This window comes from Paramormyrops kingsleyae, chromosome 1 (assembly GCF_048594095.1).
Source record: "Paramormyrops kingsleyae isolate MSU_618 chromosome 1, PKINGS_0.4, whole genome shotgun sequence".
In the NCBI taxonomy this organism is placed as follows: domain Eukaryota; kingdom Metazoa; phylum Chordata; class Actinopteri; order Osteoglossiformes; family Mormyridae; genus Paramormyrops; species Paramormyrops kingsleyae.
In genome coordinates, this window is record NC_132797.1 from 7099102 (window position 1) to 7117905 (window position 18804).

Here is an 18804-nt window from a genome sequence, read left to right on the forward strand (position 1 = left end):
TGCATTTCTGCTTCCAAAATGTGTGTGAAATTGGTCTGGGTGCTGAGAGATCAAAGCATGCATTGCCACACAGGCCGAGGGAAACAGGGTAGTTAGTGACGCCCCCCCCCACCGGCCGCTACTGATAAAGTGGGTGAGGGGCAGGCAGATCAAAGCTTCTGTCTGAGGCTCTGCTGATGGTCACATCAGGGTTTCAGATACACATTCACTTCTGGGAAAGTCCCACGATTCTTCTGCCACTTTAGGGGTCCAGTCCGGTGCCTGTTTAAATGTAAGTGTTTGGCGATAGGCAGAGTGGTGGAAGTGTAATCCAGGACAGGACATGTTCCTGACTTCTCTACACAAACACTGCTCTTATCTCTTATCTAAGGCCGTGTAGGAAGCCCCAGGGGCCCCTCTAGCACGTCGGGGCTCCTCCTCTACAGACATGAAATCTATCTGATGTTTGGTGGCTTTGTGGCAGAGAGGTGTGTCCACACACTTTCAGAAGTGCTCCTATGGGATTGAGAGTGCGTGCTGTGGGCATGATGAAAGCTACCACTGGCTTTGCAAAAGGTGTCACCCCCCTCCCACAATAAGCAACGCATTTCCGGTAGGAGATCCATACATTTTCTGTGGGAATGGTGCCACGGTGAGTAAACAGAAAGTGCCGCATCGGTGCCACCATGCTGATCAAATGGGTGTCTGTTACGTCACATCACCCTCAAGGCAGGAAAGCAAAAAGTTGCCTTGAACGAAATAACCAACTAAAGGCTGCAAGGAAACGCAACGCGTGTTTGTTTTTAACTTAAACGAAGCTCAGAAACCTGTGTCATCACACTTTGATTAGCAGACTCCGTACCCCCCTGACTACCGCGGAACGGTGATTGCTTCCCCCAGCATATAGGCTGCACCGAGTCCTTAAGCGCCCGACAGAGATTCTGAGTGTGTGGGTGTTTTCCTGGCAGCCGGGGAGGTGCTAGGTTCCCTCAGTTTTTTTCCTTTTTTTAAAGTCCTCCTCCAAATCCTATTGCTCCCCTCGTGGCGCTGCATCACAGTTTCCATGGCAACCGCTCAAACTAACGCGCTCGCGCCCAGCCTGCCGCGAGCCGCTGGGTTACTCACTTAAATGTATCACTCTTTTTCCGTACTCCGCAGAAATGCACAGGGATTTCCATGGTTACGGCAGCTCGCAGCTTATCCCGCTCTCACCCGGAGCATGAAGTGTCTCCGTGAGGTAAGTGGGCCAAACGCCGTCACTCCGTCCGGGCTTCAGCCGCCGAGTGCCACGCCGCGTCGCCTCATCCGTATCACTAAAAAGTGAGTTTGTCATTAGGATTAAAACCGGCCACTTGTCTGTTTCGCAGCGTAGTTGGGCGGTGCGCGGCGTGTGCGCGCACTCTGACTGGCCGGCGTGGCGGCTAGCTGTAGGTACGCTCCGGGGCGGACCCCGGGGGCTGCGGGACCGCGCCGCAGGGAGGGGAACACCTGCCCCGCTTCGGCTCGTCGAAATATTTCTGTCGCGTCTTTGTGGTAGGGGGTGTTGGAGAAAGGGGGGGCAGCGAAGTGGCGATAAAACCCACGCAAAGTGATTAAAGTAGTCTGAACTCCGGCTCGATTCCCCGGGACGGCTTTCGCAGGCGCCCCTACCCGGTACCTCGCGGGTGCAAGGGGAATAATCTGTAATGACGCCCCGAAAAGGAGTCCTCCGTGAGAAGAGGCAGCTGTGCGGGGGCAGGGCTGGGATTACATAAGTCAGGTGGCGTTAATGGTTGGCGGCCAGCGGTAACTCTCTGTGCTCGGGGTCAGACCGCGCCTTTGGGGGCTTCAGCCCCACCGTCACGACACCGCGGCAAAAAATCGTTTAAACATCCTATGACACTCCCCACCCCCACAGACACACACACAGAGTCATAGAGCTCAGTGGGATTTTCCTTTTTAAATTTGCATGCATATATCTGACTTTAATTAATTAAAGGTCTTCAGCTATCAATGACAATATAAAATCTGAAACTGGGAAAAGTTGCCCAAGGCAGCATGCGTCTGCATAAAACCACTCTGACATTCGGCAGGAACTGCTTTGACATTGCTTACTAACGAGTTTAGCGCGCAAAGATGCGGCCTTATCTTTTATCCGCAGTCTTCCATCCAATTAGGATGCAAATAAGCTAAAAATAAAAACTCGCGCATATATCTTCTCCTGGAATAATGTATCTCTATATATTCTCAAAGTGACCTCTGTGTAGTTTCTAAGGCTTTGAAGAACTCCTTGTGACCTGCTAAATGTCATTAAGCAGATAATGGCAACTTATGTCAGGAGTGTTTTCAGCTCCAGACTCAGACTCAAGATTCAAGATTCAAGATTCTTTATTTCTCACATACATAGTTATAACAACTACAACATGTTGTAATTGGTGGTAGCTCAGCTCAAACCCTGCCCCACTTATGTTTACTGTGGTAAGGATACTTGGCTCTCACACCTGATCATGGTGCTTTTCCAGCCATGGGACTCAAGGTGTGACGTTCATAGTGCAGTCAATTTCCCAGGGCATTTTTCAAGCGAGTTGGGATATGTTACCGCTGCTGCCCCCTCTGTCCATCACTGGACTTGCATTTTGGAGCTGGGATATGTGGACCCTTTGTGGTTGATTTATTTATTAGTATAAAATGACCCCGACCTCTGTTTGTAAGATACAAATTATGAGGTAGGGATGTAAATTACGGACAAGAAGATTCCATTGAGGAGTATTTATTTTAAGTTACTCTATGGACCAGTTACCTACACATGTGTTTTATATGTACATGTATAAATTCATAATGCATGAATTCAAAATGATGATGCAGTCATTTCTCATGAACAAATGGGGAAAACTAAGTGCATGCAAGAATTATTCAAGGGGAAATATATAGCCATGTTGTTACTGGGTAGAGGGTGAAACATTAATCACACTGTAGTGAAATTTCAAAGAATTGTCAAATTACATTTTTTATGTTATCGCCATGTAGTCTTACAATTGTGTTGCTTAAAAGTCTTTAGATTCTACAACTAATCAGTGACTGGGAAAGTTGTTCTTGGGTTGGTCTGGTCATTATTCAAGATCGTTCTCCCGTCGTTTCCCTTCAATCCATTGCTGAATGGAGGGTAACTCTACAGCATGGATTCCGGAGCTTAACAGGCAGGAACGGCAGCTAACTGGCTGTCATTGCTTGCATGCCAAATACATACAGGAAGATTCAAGCATTTATAGGCATCCCTGCATCTGTCTTTTCTGCCTGGGTTATGTAATGTGACACATTCTCTTTGGCGATGACTGCTTCGGATGACTTTCTACACGGGGCAAATGTAAAGACTTGGTGTTTGATGAAGTCCTATTTTCCCTGTTTGTTATATGTGCAACAGGAGTGACTCAGCAAAAGGGTAAACCCAAATCCTCAGTGATGTTCAAGATCTGCTGGCTTGCCGAGAAGAGATAAATGGCAGGGATGGGAACAAGCAGAACTTATGGTGGGGGTGACATTTTTGTTGTGGCAGGTTCAGCTTGGCTTAGAAGCCAGTGTTGTGCATTTTCTATGCACTGTAGACTTAAGGACGACATCTCCTCCAAGGTGACCGATTATCTGTCAGGTTATAGTAATGAAGCTGACCGGTGCACCATCACTTTGCTCAATCATTTAAAATAAATTAGGGAAATAATTAAAAACGTAAGCACAATTAACCTCTGTTTAATGATCAGGCCCCCAGTTAGCAAATGAGTGAATGGACTCTATTTAGTAAAACTTTAAAATACAATAGTTAATGTTTTATTGGAGGGACATTACTAAGTTAACAGAGCTTTTCTTCAGAACAGGTCTGCTCCTTAGGGTATAATTAATTTAATGCAGAAAATGGGGGGAAGACTATTGTAATTATTTAATGGGTCAATTGTAGCTTGTAACTTTTGATTGAAATGTAGGCCTAATTTTTTAATTACATGAATTGCCCCACGGTGTGACAATCAGGTTGATAGCTGCTCATGTAATCTTTCAAACTATGATTTTGAAAATGTTTGAAAACGAATGAATATCCATGATGTTGGCATCGCTAAAGAAACGTGCAGGCATGCCTCCACGAACCTGCTGTGTTGAGTATCCGTGTCAAACCTGGTCAAGAAAACTTCATCTACATTTAACTGTTGCATTATTTCAACATTGCTTTATTTATAGTGTGGGCATTTTTACTGAATTTAATCAGCTTGCTGAAGGGCGTTTCAACTGGCTTTCTCTTGGGGCTTGTACCCAACCCTTCTGGGGTTGAGTCCATGTCCTTGGTCACTTTGCTGCTTGCAGGCTTATGAAACAGGATCTGTTTATTTCAGGGACACCTTGATAGCGGGTAATGAAATTAGCATCATCGCTACATTAATTAGGAGGTAAGAGATTCATTTAGAGTTCGAAACCTCAGTTGGTGGGTCTGCAGTAGAGATGGGACTGTTTTGGCTGGTTTCACTGTCTGACTTTGGGTGACTAATTAAGGTCAAAACGCCTGTCCTTTCAGCACATTCCCAATTTTAGCACCATGTCACCATATGCGCAGTAGTAAACACAATAACCATTCTTTGTAGCAGTGCATTACCATTCGCTTTGACAGGAAGACAGATTTTCATCACTGAAACACGCTACAGCTATTTTTGGTTTTGGGTTTGGGCCGTCTGCCAGCAGTCACCCTTTCTTTGAAAAAGGTAATGCTCCCGTCATATAGCTGAAAGCGCCCCAGATCGGGATATTCAACTTTAAGAAGGTTGCACACTTTATTGCCTTGTGGCAAGTGGCTGTCTCTCAAATCAAAATGCTGCGTTTTTAATTACCTTGCTGGTACAAAGACATTAGCTTATAACGGTCTCTGTGTGGTAAGGTTACTCTTCCATATGGAAACCTTTGGGAATCTGTTGGAATCTTTCACCTTACAAGTAGATTATGGAGCATGAGCAGCAGCATTTAGAAACACTTTATCAATTAAAATTTTACTAATTGACAGTAACAACCATTCATGATTTTTATTTTTATTTTTATTTTAATCTGAAAGGTGCACCACCATCCTGTTCCCATCCTGATGCCAGTTAGATTTATTTTGACACAGGTGAGCGGTGTACAGGAGCGAGTGAATGGAGAATTGCCAAGACTCATTTCAGAGGGCAGCAGATCAGCTGGTAACTTCGAGCTGAGGCAGAAGTGCTCCTGCTGTGATGGTGGAGGTTTTGTCATGGGTACAAGCACATATCGGTGAGGAAGAAGCGCGCTGAAGCTATGCAGAGCACAAATCCATATAGCGAGGATCTGCTTGGCAGTTTCAGGCGGAATTCAGGGTGCTGAACGCAGTTTCTGCTGGTACCTCCTGTACTTTTCAATGACCGTGACAGGGGTCCATATGTTAACTAAGGTGCTATGTCTGCATTTGCATTCTGAGACCCTTTGTTACTCTATTCTTGCACAGGAATCTCCAGTGATATGTTTGAGGTTCATTGTAAGTAGGATCTTTGACAGTTTCCACTGTCTGAACCTTGAAGCCAAGTTCCCATTGAGTGCTGCGATCATCGGGCAGACTTTGCTGGTACTGTTGCTGTAGTAACTGCTTTCTGGTGCAAGAATGCAGCTTGTAGTAGTACTGATTTCTCAAAGGCTCAAATGATGTTTACAGAGCTTCTTGTTTTCTATTGACAAGAGGAAATGTCTTCTAGATGGTGGTACTTTTGTTCAACAAATATAACAAGTGTCAATAAGACACTTGTAAACTAGTTTTATGACCTCAAATTACTGCTAAAAGATCTGCAACATTTTCATTTTCATTCTCATTCAAGTCATTGTATATTGGTAACAGTCCAAAAAATAAACAACAAAATAGTTATATGTTGGATATGGAATGAGTCACCTGGGTAATGGCTTTTTAGACCAGTGGAGTGGGAGCTGATTCAGAGTGCTCAAACTGGGCATGAATGAATGTACAACATTGTACAGCTGACTAATCTTGCAGGACCCCATCTTAATGGGTGTGAATAGACTTCCCAGAGTGATTTCTGAGGGACTTCATTTCAGCTGAAGCCAAATACCCAGGATTTAACAAAAGCTAGGCCTGGCCTGTGTGGTTAGGTTGGGGAGGTGCCTCCGTTTATGTGGAGGCACATATATTTTGGGTTCAGGCTGCCATTTCAGGGGGTCACTGCGAGCCAAGCAGAGCAGTTGAAAGACAGGGTGGGGGAGGGGGGACTCTGCAATCTGTGGCACGCCGACCTTCACGAAACATCCGTCAACCTCAGCACATACCCCAAGGGAGGGCTGGGATCCAGAAGAAGACGAGATCTGCAGCTCTTACTTTGAGGCAGTTTGCGGAGCAGATGTTCTGGTGCATCTGGAATGCCCAGTCTCCATCTGTCATGCTGAACAGGATACTCACTGGCCACACAATGTCCAGTGTACCCCCCAAAAAAGCAATACAGTGATTTCTCCTGTACTGGAACCCCCTCCATCTTCAGCAAAAAGTCTTAATTACCTCACATTTATGTTAATTTCTGAAGACACCTATGACTTGTTCAACTTCATAGACAGGACATTATTCCCATAAACGTATTCTTCTAATTGTCAGTAATTTTTTTTTCCTGTGAGGATGTGGTTTTTGGTCAGCTGCCTTTTTACTCATTTTTGTGCAGTGCTGAAAGGCAAAGAAATGGCCTGGTTTCAGGAAACAATGGAAGCTCCATGTCGGTCGCAAGGGTGTAGAAAAGGACGGCATTAATTTCCAGACTGATCAGCTGATGGACTTTCAGAATGTGTCCTCTGTGTTTCAGGACCAAGGATAAACCAGCATTTTTGTGAATCCATCTTCTCGTCATTATAAGGTAAGATCATCTGTGTTGGCTGTCCTGCCACTTAGCACGTAATGTAAAGTCATGGGTGTATTATGTTCATTGTGTATATATAAAGAATGACCCAAGATGACTTAGAGCGAAAGACAGAACTTGAACGAACTGAATTTGTAGGTATTGCATTGTTTCTACAATGAAAAGATTATAAAAATGAATGTGAAAAACATGAACTGGGCTTGTAAAGATAAATGAATGAATGAATGAACTGACAGATACCCTCCAAATCGCACAATTCATTGTTATTTTCCCCAGTACTTGTATCACAGCTTGAAGTAACTATACAAAATGTTCTGGTAGTTTTGGAAAATTTGGGGTGACTGATATGCTCAGGTTGGAATGGAGATACTAAGCTAGTCAAATGCATTTAGTGATTGTTTCCACATGCAGGATTCTCCTGTGTACTTTAGTAAAAACAGGTTAAAAATGTAATTCCCAAGAAAGGTAGCAGTTACTGAGGTTGCAGATCCAATCAATGCCTCCTCAATAAAAAAAAAAACAATTCACCATTTGTCCACCATTTTCTGCTGCAGCTGTATTTAAATTTAGTTTAATCTCTGAGCAGTCCTGAAATGCTGCTTCTGAAATTCTAATGCTAACCACTTGTGATGAGTCACTGCTTATATTTTAGTGTCATTGATCATTCTTATTAGCATGCATACTTCATGGGTGTGTTACACAACGGAGCTGTGATGTAGGAATCAGTGGAGAGCGAGGGAGCGAGAGAGAGAAGGAGAGAGAGAGCCTCAAGTTACGCAAGCCCTGTGCTCCAAGGAGTTTGGCAAGAAGCCCACAAAGGAGAGGGAACAACTGGCTGGTGGTATCCCAGTTTTCCCAGTGTGTTTGGGTGAGATGTTTCACACACAATGTGGTGGAGAGTGAATGTTCTCGGGTGTCGATGCTTAAAGCTCTCAAGTGACGGTATGCTATATGGTCTCTGCGAGCGTGGGACACGGACACCTGCTTGAAGTGACACCCCTTGGGGCGTCACATCAAGCCCGATGCAGTGTAGGCTGTTAACCAAGGTGAGGGCCGCAGTTAATGGGTTTCATCCAGTGCTTGAGTTCTGCCTTATGTAGGTCAGCGTTGTCACGGAGATCACACGGGTGAAGAAAAGGAGCATCGTCGCGCCGCGGTGGCCGTAAATTTGCCGGAGCTCAGCGTGGCCTGTGATCCTCATGGCCGCATGACACTTCTGGGAAATGTTTTCATTTTCCAGTGAACAAAGTTGCCCGCAAGGCTTCCTGACTCTGCATGCTCATATGGGCTCATTAATAATTTGTTGGTTAGATACTTTCTTACAGGATTCTTTAGACCTAGAATCATGAACTGTTTAATAATCATCTAATTTTTTTATATTGTCAATTTTTTTTAGCGTGTAAGTCTTCTCTCTTTGTTCAAAATGAACTGTACACAGTTATCTCAGTTAGTGGCTGCAGCTTCAGTGCATCAATAGTACAGTGACTCCCAGTCTGAGAATGCTTATATTTTCTCTCTCTCTCTCTCTCTCTCTCTCTCTCTTTCACACACACGTTTGTATTCATCCCTTTGTAGGGACCATCCATCCATGTAGGGACCAACTCTAATCCCGACAATGACAACCTTAAGCCCCACCCAGCCCTAAACTTAACCATAAGTAACCCAACAACACACAGGACTTGTTTTAGTTTTTTTGATTGCAGGCAGAGACTTTTATAATATTAAACTTCCATGACCCACACACACACACCAGGGTGGGGTGGGGGGGTGGTACCTATCCCAGGCACTATAGGGCATGGGCCAAGGCACACTCTGAATGCGATGCCAGTCTACCACAGGGTACATACACAAATAGTACAGGCACTATAGGGATGCCTTTTAGCCGAGCTGGACGTCGTATCGTGAGAGGATGTGAACCCCATACATGCAGAGCAGAGGCGGGATTCAAACCTGCCACCCTCTGGTTGTGAGGCTAGGGTGCTACTCACTGAGTCACCTGCCACAAAACCAGAGGTACTTTTAATACTTTCCGTTTTCAGAACTCACAGAAATAACTTCACCGATTTAGTTAAGCTGTCACTGTGCTCTAAAATTAAAAGCAAAGGACTGTAACGTGACTTGGCTGGGAGGCATCAAACAGACGAAGAATTCAGAAAATGGTAAAGCAAGCTCTAGATCCGGGTGTGATTTTTATAGGAGTAGATTTTTAATTCCTGGAGTGAAGATGTGAAATCCATTATCTGTGCCCATTTGCCATTTCCCTGTGGACGGAGTTTGTCTTTGCAAGGTCACTCCAGGGCAGTTGTCTGTGCTGTGTCTCGAAAATTGTTTTGGTTGCAACTGGTGGCATGAATGATTCAAAGAGCCAGTGCGATGAAAGACAGTCACAGAAGTTTTTTCTTTTCTCTCTCTTTGGGCGTATTGTGTAATTTCATCGATTGCGTGTTTCAGATCCCATCGTCTATGCCATACAAATTTTGTGACTGTTAATTCCCCCCCCCCTCAGTATACCCCCTCCCTAAGACCCAGTGCTAGGTAGGTTGAAACACAGTCAGCCACGTTTAGAAGCTTTAATTAGATGGAGCTTTATTAACAAGCTTCACTTGAAGTTTGCGTGCTGCCCATCAGATGTTCTTCAAAGCAGTGGTGGATGGTCATTAAAATATCCTGACTGTTTTCTTTGTGGCACGTGCAGTCTGCTCGTTACTTTAACCTCGAAGGGTTGGGTCACATGATAAAGAGGAAAGGCAAAAGTAGAAAGCAAACCAAATGTATAAGGAAGGTATGTAGTGGTGTCAGAACATCACTACAATACGTGAATCCAAAGAGTGAAGGAGGGAATTAAGAAAAGATACTTTCTGATCACCATTTATACAAGTACAGGTGCATTAGAGTACACAAACATGGGTGATAGTGAGGCTTCAGGACAAAGCTCAGAGTCAGACATTTATCAGGCATCCCTGGAGCAGTTTTCAGGGTTAAGTTAAGGCCCAACAGAGATATGATCGCTTTATCGGCCATAGGATTTGATCCAATGACCTTCTAGGGACAAGTATAGATACCTAATCCACTGAGCCACAATCCATCCAAAAAAATTCCACCAATCCCAGAAAAGTACAATGGTAGCAGAACGTTTATGGAGAGACCACTGGACTGAATTCCTGTTTATAGACCACTGGACTGAATTCCTGTTTATAAACCACTGGACTGAATTCCTGTTTATAAACCACTGGACTGAATTCCTGTTTATAGACCACTGGTTCTCAGGCATGCTGGTTCAGTTCCATCAAAGCTCTTTAATTAAGTGGAACATAAATTTCTGAAAGTCAGTGTTGATAACCAGTTGGAAAATCAAACAATACATGTCTTTAAGTAGTAATTCATGGCCCAAATTATGGCAATTATGAATGAACTACCTTTAGGCCTAAACACTGGTGATTCCTGAAAAATTATTGAAAGGATGATAAATCCGAATTAAAGTGAAAACTAATTTGGATTGGTGTACAGTTCCTGTTGTAGCCATTAGGAAATGCAACCCATGAAAATGGCATCACAGTTAAAGATCACGGTTAAGAATGACTGACAGGCTGCTACCCTTGCAGTACGCAGTTCAAAAAATAATTTTATGCTAAATTGCCTTTTTTGAAATAACGAATTGGATTTTTAGTCCCCTCATTTGGTGTATTTGGGTGGCAACGAAGCACTATTTTAAAATCTATTTTAAACCTGCAAAACTCAGGACCTTCAGAATAATTGTTGGGAACTCACCCAGTTGGGAACAACTTTCTGCTGCGTGTATATGGCTTCGCTTGGAATTTAGTCCAAACTCTCTTTTTTAAACACCTCCTTTACTTATTCATGGGAGAGAATATGTAAGAACTGGCTCATAACAGAATGGTACCAAATCACACCAGGTCATGTGTCTGCTTAAAAGCATAGTAGTAATATTGCTGGTTATACTTATATGCTTACTAATATAAACAAAACTTTTTAAAAGCAGCATTAAAATTAAACCTGTTACCTGCTTGCCACATTATCAAGCACCCTCCAAATAGCCTTGCTAAGCATTTTGGGTGGAGAAATTTCACACATGCCTTGCAAAATAGATTCCTGAAGAGCTGGGCACTGAAATGGAGCTTTTTCACAAGCTGAATTTGCACAGTGAACATCTTCTGAAATGTTTGGTCCCACAGTGGACTGAGACTGGGAGAGGTCAGGGGTAACCAGGAGAGGGCTAGTTTCCAGACAGCACAGCGCACAAGCAATGCATTCCTGTGAGCCTAGAGGGGTATTTCAAATAAGCGACCCCCCCCAGCCCCGCACAAGACGCTTGTGGCAAGCCAGTGAGACTGTCGAGGCCTGCAGAGTTTATGTTGTTTTTGCTTGTTGCTTTATGTGAATTATTTGCTGTTTTATTGCTTCAGCTCAGGAGGATGACTAAACCAGTTAAACATTCCAGTTTGTTTGTTCTGATCTTAATACTTTAAGAAAATTGAGGAGATGTGAGGACTCTTGAATCATGGGTGGTGGAGCTCCTTCGGTGATACATATTCTGGCTTCCCCGTAAGAAAGGTGGCATCATGGTTAATTCTGAGCCAACGCTCGACTCTTTTGGATTCTTACCAGCACGATTAATGAATTTTGATGAAGTAATTTAATCTGTTCTGATCTGATGTTGTCAAGTAATTCGCTATGGCGAGAGGCAGTGTGCGTTTCTGTTTTTGAAATAAGGAGTACAGAGACTCTCTAAGATTACTGCTCAGAAAATTGCAGCAATCTCATTTTAACAATAGAGGAACACGAACCTCAAGGGGTGTCATTTAGCCAGGCAGCAGAGATGCTGGAGTGAGCTTCTGGACAGCAATGCAGCAGCAGAACATATTACCTCCCTCCAAAGGGCTCTGGTGGTCAGGAGTCACACTTCTGACCCTTTGCTAGGAGAGTTGTAGGACGTAAAGTTCAGTCAGTTACGTACAGTAATTCCAGCTTCATTTATTTATCTAACGATCTTATTAAAATCATGTGGGAGGAATACGGGATAGGGAGTGGTCTGGAAGCTATGCTCTAATGTATGGCTGAAAACCTTATTATTGAAAGAGGCAGCTGCAGAGTATAGCGTGTGGAAATGGAATATCCTAGATCAGTGTTTCCCAACCCAGTCCTCGGGGAACCCCGGACAGTCCACGTTTTTGCTTCATCCCAGCTCCCAGCCAATCAGGAACACAGAATACCTTGCTTGGAGCTGAGAGGAAACAAAAACGTGGATTGTCTGGGGTTCCCCCCGAGGACTGGGTTGGGAAACGCTGTCCTAGATATTCACAGAAGCCAAACTGGACACACTGATGAAATGGAGCCAGAATGAGGCCCGTTCTCGCAAACACAGGGAACTTTTTTGGTTTTTTACGCCCACCTGTAGTTTTACCTCACGTCTGGCTGGTTATATGACGTCTCAGCTGGTCTTTAGGGTGACTGTCCGTCATGCCATTGCTGTTCCGTCAGTATATTTGCCTCAGCTTGTCGTGCCTCATTTGGGTCTCTAGGCATTGCACTGTGGTCTCGTCCATCACTGCATCACTTCCAAACAGACTCATAGACCAATCGTTTGACAATTAAAGATAATCTGTCAGTTCCTCTTGATTTCCTTCTCACAACGAATGCTACAGGGGAACAGATAATCGATACTTTTTTAACATTGTCTATTTCTGGACTCTAATCTGATCTTGCAGGCTGCCCAAACTTATCAAACAGTTTGATCAAATGTAAAGAAATCACATTTGATTAATATTTTGCAAATTGCGTAGAATGTGTTTTCCTGGCGTTGCATGTCTATATCTGTTGGCTGAATGTTGTTGGAGTTCTTTGTGGGGTGTCGCTGTGCTGTTGTTTTACAGGAAATACATACAACAAAATTGTAACTAGAATCAGGACAGACATTAGATGTCCAGTAGTGGGGACTAATCTTTAGGGAATCCCAGTCAAGGTAAGCTTACTCGGACTGGTTGTGAATAACTGAATCTGTAAGTGTAGATGACCAGTGACGAACGAGACATATAGAATGAATTGGCAGGATAAAGTGCAGCCACCTGATTCTCTCCACCCCTTTGCACGACTGCAAAGTGCCGTGAGCTGTAAGGATATTTCTATGGGGGAAATATTCATTTAAAGTGAGTGTCCTGGCTTTAAATGGCTGCTTTCTGACGACTCGTATAACGAGGAAGCAAAGTCTTACAGAAGTAATACAAAGACCACTGTTCACTCTCATGGATATGACTGATCAGTACAGTCTTAATAAATGATTAAGAAATTAATAACCTTTAAATTCCATTTCACTTCTCATTCCTATGCCTTTTTATGCCTGACTTTTAAAATGCAATGGCAGCACGATTTGTTACAATATGACTACTTTTCCTGAGATTAATCTTTTTTTATTCTAATGGGAATATATTATTTCTACGCATTGTCCTTCATGCAAAATAACTGTACTTCTGTACAGGATATAATTTCAACAGGGGGGTTCATCAGTGGTGCCAGTGAATAAAAATGTGCTCTATCTAAGCCTTTTCTGATTAGGAACTTCTCATTATCAGTCTGCTGTGTGCCGTATAGCCTCCTCAAATAATTGCATGCCATTAGTTAAGGCCAAGGTGTTGTGACAGTGCAAAAGCATGCTTTGTGTGTCATTGGACTACATTAATGGCTCTTCACTCAATGCCAAAAAGTCGCTGGCTGATTGGCTACTTATAATGTCACCTGTCTGAAAAATCGGTCGAATTTGTGGCAGATAGAGATGGTGGCCCAGGTTTAGGGACAGTGCACATCATTCGAAGTTTGTTAATTCAGTCTGAGTCTCGCACTCCCGAGGTTGCTGCTGAAAAAGGGTGAGATTGCAAACACTGCAGCTTTCCTTCACTGCGGTTCCCAGCAGTGACTCTTGTTTCTGCAGAGCAGCGGTGTCATCGTATTAGGAGTGAGGTGGTCAGACCAAGTATGGGCGATGTGTGACACTAAGGGATTGACCCTGTCTATGAGATTTCATAAACTTTGGTGGCGTGGTTTTTAAGGCAGAGTGTGTTCTGACAGCAGAATCTGTGTTCCTGTGAAAAGCCGCTGTTCCTGTGTTCCGGAGTCCACTTCACACTCAAATTTGCATTCAGATACGCAGTCTCTCAGCAAATAAGCTACACGTGTAAAGAGTAGTTTACATGGCACCAGGCTGTCGCATAGCGCCTGTGGTTTATGTATATTAATTGGGCGCTTTTATATAGAGTGGACAGAGGACAAAGATCGAATTCCTGCCTCCCCCGATTTGTTGGTGTTGCTCCTTACTGCAGCGTTGCATGGATATTTGGTTGCCATTACAGTGCATCTCAATATAGTAAGTACTGTACATACAGAAAACATGCTGTGTGCAGTAATTACAACTAAATTAAAAATAGTCTATGATTCAAAATAAACGTAATATCCATCCATCCATCCATCCATCCATCTTCCACTTGTTTGTTATGGTCAAGGTTGTGGGGGACCCTGGACCATTAGATCTGATTTTAACTGAATAACTGTATTTGTTGTTTAGGCGTATTCTTATTGATATGCTTGGGTGCCTGAGCTATTCAGTGCTACCCACTAATACACTGGCTTATTTGCGTAAGCGATGTGACTATGCTTATTGCCACACGGCACAACTGCCAGAACAAACTGTTTTCCCCTGAAAGTCTAAACATTGTGAGAGAAGAAAAGGAGAAATTAATTGGCGTGTGGATCCCCACAGAGAGAGCTGCAGTTCATTCCTTCTTCAAAACGTCATATTCATAGTCTGGCATCTAGTGCAGGATCCACCTCGGTGCTTTGGGCCATCCTGCAATTCAGAGATACTACCTCCGCCGATGTGCAGAGGTGAGTAAAGGGGTCATTTGAGTATTTATTAAAAGTCAGAGGTGATGATTCCTAACATCCTGAGGACATAGTTGTCATCTTCACTGCCCTGTGATGTTGTGGGTGTTAGATCCATACTTTACTCATTTCCCTATTTGTGTTTGCTTTCCAAATATTCTTAAGGGGATAATTCACTGTTTCCGTCATCACAAACAAAAATTAATTGCAAGTGTCAACCCCTTTCATACCTCAATAAATTGGAGCCCCGAATGGCATAAAAAACTAGTAATTGTCCCTAGACGTTTTCAAATGTGATCAAGTCATACTAGTGCAGTGCTTTGTATGGACGGAACACGTGTGAATGTAATCATGTGGCTTAGCCAGCTGAATGTGAGCGATGGTGACTTAGCTGAAGGAGGTAGGGGACAGCGATGGCTGACAGCACATCGGATCACATCCACATGTGGATCCCTTATCACTAAGCTTTTGCAGTCTAAATATCTAGATCTAGTTGATATTCTGTTAGCTTCAGGCAATATGGCCTAAGAAAGGTTCAAAAGGGAGAGAAGAGGAAGGAATTGAATGTGTTGCTGATGAGTACTTGGGTTACCCAGAAGTAATGTCAACCTGGCACAGTGTGGATTGGCACCAGTGAACTTAGCTACGGCAGCATAATAAAGGATGCAAGGAAGATTTATGTCGGAGACCTTGATAAAGCCAAAAAGCTTCTTCACATTTCATGTTCGTAATGTAAAATGGTGGGTTTTTACTGTCTACATAAATAGACATGAGCAGGTAGATTATCCTGTAAGGAGAGTGATCTTAATGTTTGGTTCATGGTGGAGTTTATGGAAGCTGTGGATCCCCAAGCCATCGATGTAAGTCTCTTTAAAAATAATGTTTTATAAACTTCTTTAAACTTTAGGCAGCCAGCGTGGCGAGTCAAGCACAGGGCTGATGCATTCACACATTCTGGTGCTGGTAAGAACTACAGCTGTGTTCTGAACAAGAAGGCACTTTAAGGGAGCTTTTGGGGGGCAGAACATGTAGTCCATAAGTATGGAACCGCTCTTCCTCATCCTTCATACGCAGCATCCTGAGCTTGGCTGTTTGCTGCAGATGAAAGGCACTTTTGATGTATTCCTAGTATAAGAGCCCTCGTCTATTGTAATACCAAGGTCTTTTAAAAAATCCACATTGACCCAGAAGTCATCCAGATTCTGCATACGGTATGGAAAAGTCTGTCTGAGCAACTTCGCGGCTGCTAACATCATTTCTGTGTTATCACTGTTTAGCAGAAGGAAATTCTGTCTTCCTATGTCCTTTATGTTGGGTTTAAACTTCGAGTTGAAACATTTGTCATGGTTTGACGGACGTTTGGAGTTTTGGAGTGTCAGCAAAGTAGTAGTAATTAACAGAATGCTTGTAAATAATAGCAGGATTTAATTTGGGATTGACCCAGAGGATATAATTCATGTGTTACATATGGATATGAGCGCAGATCCATCACAGAGCATTTGAAACTGCTTTCCAGACCACCGAACATTTCTGATTCCAGTTTACTGAAACAAACTGGTAATGGTGTGGCATTTAATACCTATATATTAAATATGACCTGTCTACGATGACCGATGTCTGTCCAAATGGAAATACTAATTTATGGTGTCAAAAGCTGCCATTAAGTCCTTAAGCAGCCGATCAGAGATGCTATCGCAGTAGAAGAGGAGTAAGCCATCAATTACTCTGACAAGCATTTCAGTGACATAACACTGACTGGACCACAACCAGAACACGTCATGCTCATTTCTGGAACTGAAGAAGACAGACGGCTACTGGCCCAACACAAGATTTTAAATGACAACAGAAGGTTTGAGAAAGACCTTTGCTTGGGTAGATCATTCTGGAGCAGCACAGGCCTGATTCCGCTGATCGCTTAATTAAAAATCAAGACGCTCAGTGTAACACTTGTTTATCAACAAATACACCCTTTACTTGCTATTCAGCTTAAGCCAAGCCCTCTGGCTTATTAAGACAAATTGTGTAATGGTAATTGGCATGTTTTTTGTATTTGTTCTTAAATCTATTCTTAATCACATTAAAGTTGGAGCCCTATTAGGGGAGGAGGCTAATATGAATTAGCAAAATAGAGCCTGACAAATTTAATTCCCCACAGTGTCACGGTGATATGGACCTAAATGTACTTAAAACATGTCTACTGTATTTTGTTGAAAGTGACTTTCACCAACTTTCACTGGTCAAGACAACCACAGCAGCAGACAGGTGATTAAGTTTAAGCATGGAAATTGCAACATGGGTATCGCAACATTGTGGCTCCCAGGGGATTCGTAATGAAATGCAAATGAGAAGATCTCCTGAATAATGATCCTTAATTAGAGATCTCTCTGCACCAATGGAGATGCAGCTGGTGCCATGATGCTTTTTTACGGAGACCACTCACTAGATAGTGGACCTTCTAAAAGCATCTGAACACCACATTATCCCTCATGTTCATGAGTTTGTTGAGGATGATGCTGGAATCTGTTGACTACAGAGTAACAATTGGTTTCATAGTTTTCCATCCTCAAAATGACTCCCGAACCCTGATGTTCATCTCGGCTCCCATCCCATCTGTCGATAAGTTGATGCTATATTGTATTTGATAGATGGTACTGCATGTAAAAGACATATAATGGGAAACATCGCTCCCTCATGACAATGTGAATTTGAGTCGTGTTGCTATGGGAGGTGGGAGTGACTCAGGAGGTTAGGATGCTGTGATTGGAAGGTCGCAGGTTCAAATCCCAAAGTCAGCAGAGTGATGTCACCATTGGGTGCTTGAGCAGGGTCTGTCTGCCTTATCAATCGTACGTTGCTTTAGACAAAAGCATCTGCTAAAAAATGCAATGAAATAACACATTAAAAGCAGAAAAGCACTGAAGCCGGTGTAAATGCAGTTTATGTGACAGTAATTCTCAGCTTTGGCTCCATTTACTTTTGTTTCCTTCATAACATGTGGGGCAGCCACCCAAGAGAGTTGTTTTTATTTATCTGCTCTATCATTTGGACATAATATGCTGGGATTTGTAACAGCAAGACAGTTTCAGCGTTTTCACATTGGATGATGTTTGCTGTCCGTGGCGTATGAGTCAAAGGAAGATCAGTTCCATCCTTGTTAGTTTTACTTCTGTGGCATCTTGTTAATGATAAGCTCACATTTACAGTGTTCCCACGCAGTTTGTGGAAATGCTTGAAGCATTTTTTGTGAGGGAAAAATAGAAATTAGCCTTTGGGTGTGCAGTCTTTTAAAGTGAGTGTAAATCATGGTTTGAGGCTTCCTTGGCCAGTGCTGTGCCATTATGAGGCAAGAATGTGTCAAAGGAGATTCATGCTGTTGGTCGTACCCTCTACAAAACCACTAACATTCTGCTGAAAGACACATCACCGCTCCATGTCTGTTCCTCCTTACGCTGCTGGGTAGAACACAGTAAATCATGGCCATGTTTTGTAGTGTTTCCCGAGTGACATTGACTTATCTGCCCATGATTCATCCACTTGCGTCAAGGCGAGTCCTTCACTTGTGAAAATTCACAGAACCAAATGTCACTTCCGCTTTTTTTTCCCAGTGTCCACAAATATCGTCGTCAATGTTTGCCATGGCTGCACACATCCATATCCAAGGGAGCAGTGTGGGGTTCAGTGGGTTAGGACCCCAGGGTCGGCAGAGCAATTTCACCATTAGGCCCCTGAGCAAGACCCTTAACCCCAAATTGATCCAGGGACTGTCTGACCCTGTTTTCTCACAGTACATCTCTTTGGACGTGACACGTCTGTGACATGTGACGTAAAGGGTGTGTTTAAAACAAGCAGGACTCTTCTCGGTGACCTTCCAGCTGGCTGATGAGAGACTCCAGGTAAATCCGCACAACCCCTTGCGTTTCTCTCTAATAGCTAATTCAGTAGACCGAATCTGTTGATTTACGTTTTGACTGATCCCTTCTGCTAGAACGTGGGGAGAGGAAGAGTGAGGCTAGGGTCCTCCGTGCACAAGCTGCATTTGTGGTTTTTACTCCAGGCTGCTGTT

General features: G+C 43.3%; 1 protein-coding gene across 8 annotated transcripts in view; it reads left to right on the forward strand.

Annotated features, from left to right (window-relative positions):
* The first annotated feature begins 1059 nt into the window (after positions 1-1059).
* The window catches only part of shank3a (SH3 and multiple ankyrin repeat domains 3a), a 189710-nt gene continuing 171965 nt past the window's right edge, over positions 1060-18804 (forward strand). For 7 of the 8 annotated variants that reach the window (XR_002837898.2, XR_002837899.2, XM_023808941.2 and 4 more), the window contains exons 1-2: positions 1060-1216; positions 6798-6848. The gene's annotated coding sequence lies outside the window, so the exon portion shown is untranslated. Of the gene's footprint in view, positions 1217-1245; positions 1300-6797; positions 6849-18804 lie in introns of those variants that run through there. The other variant, XM_023808942.2, reaches the window with a different exon arrangement.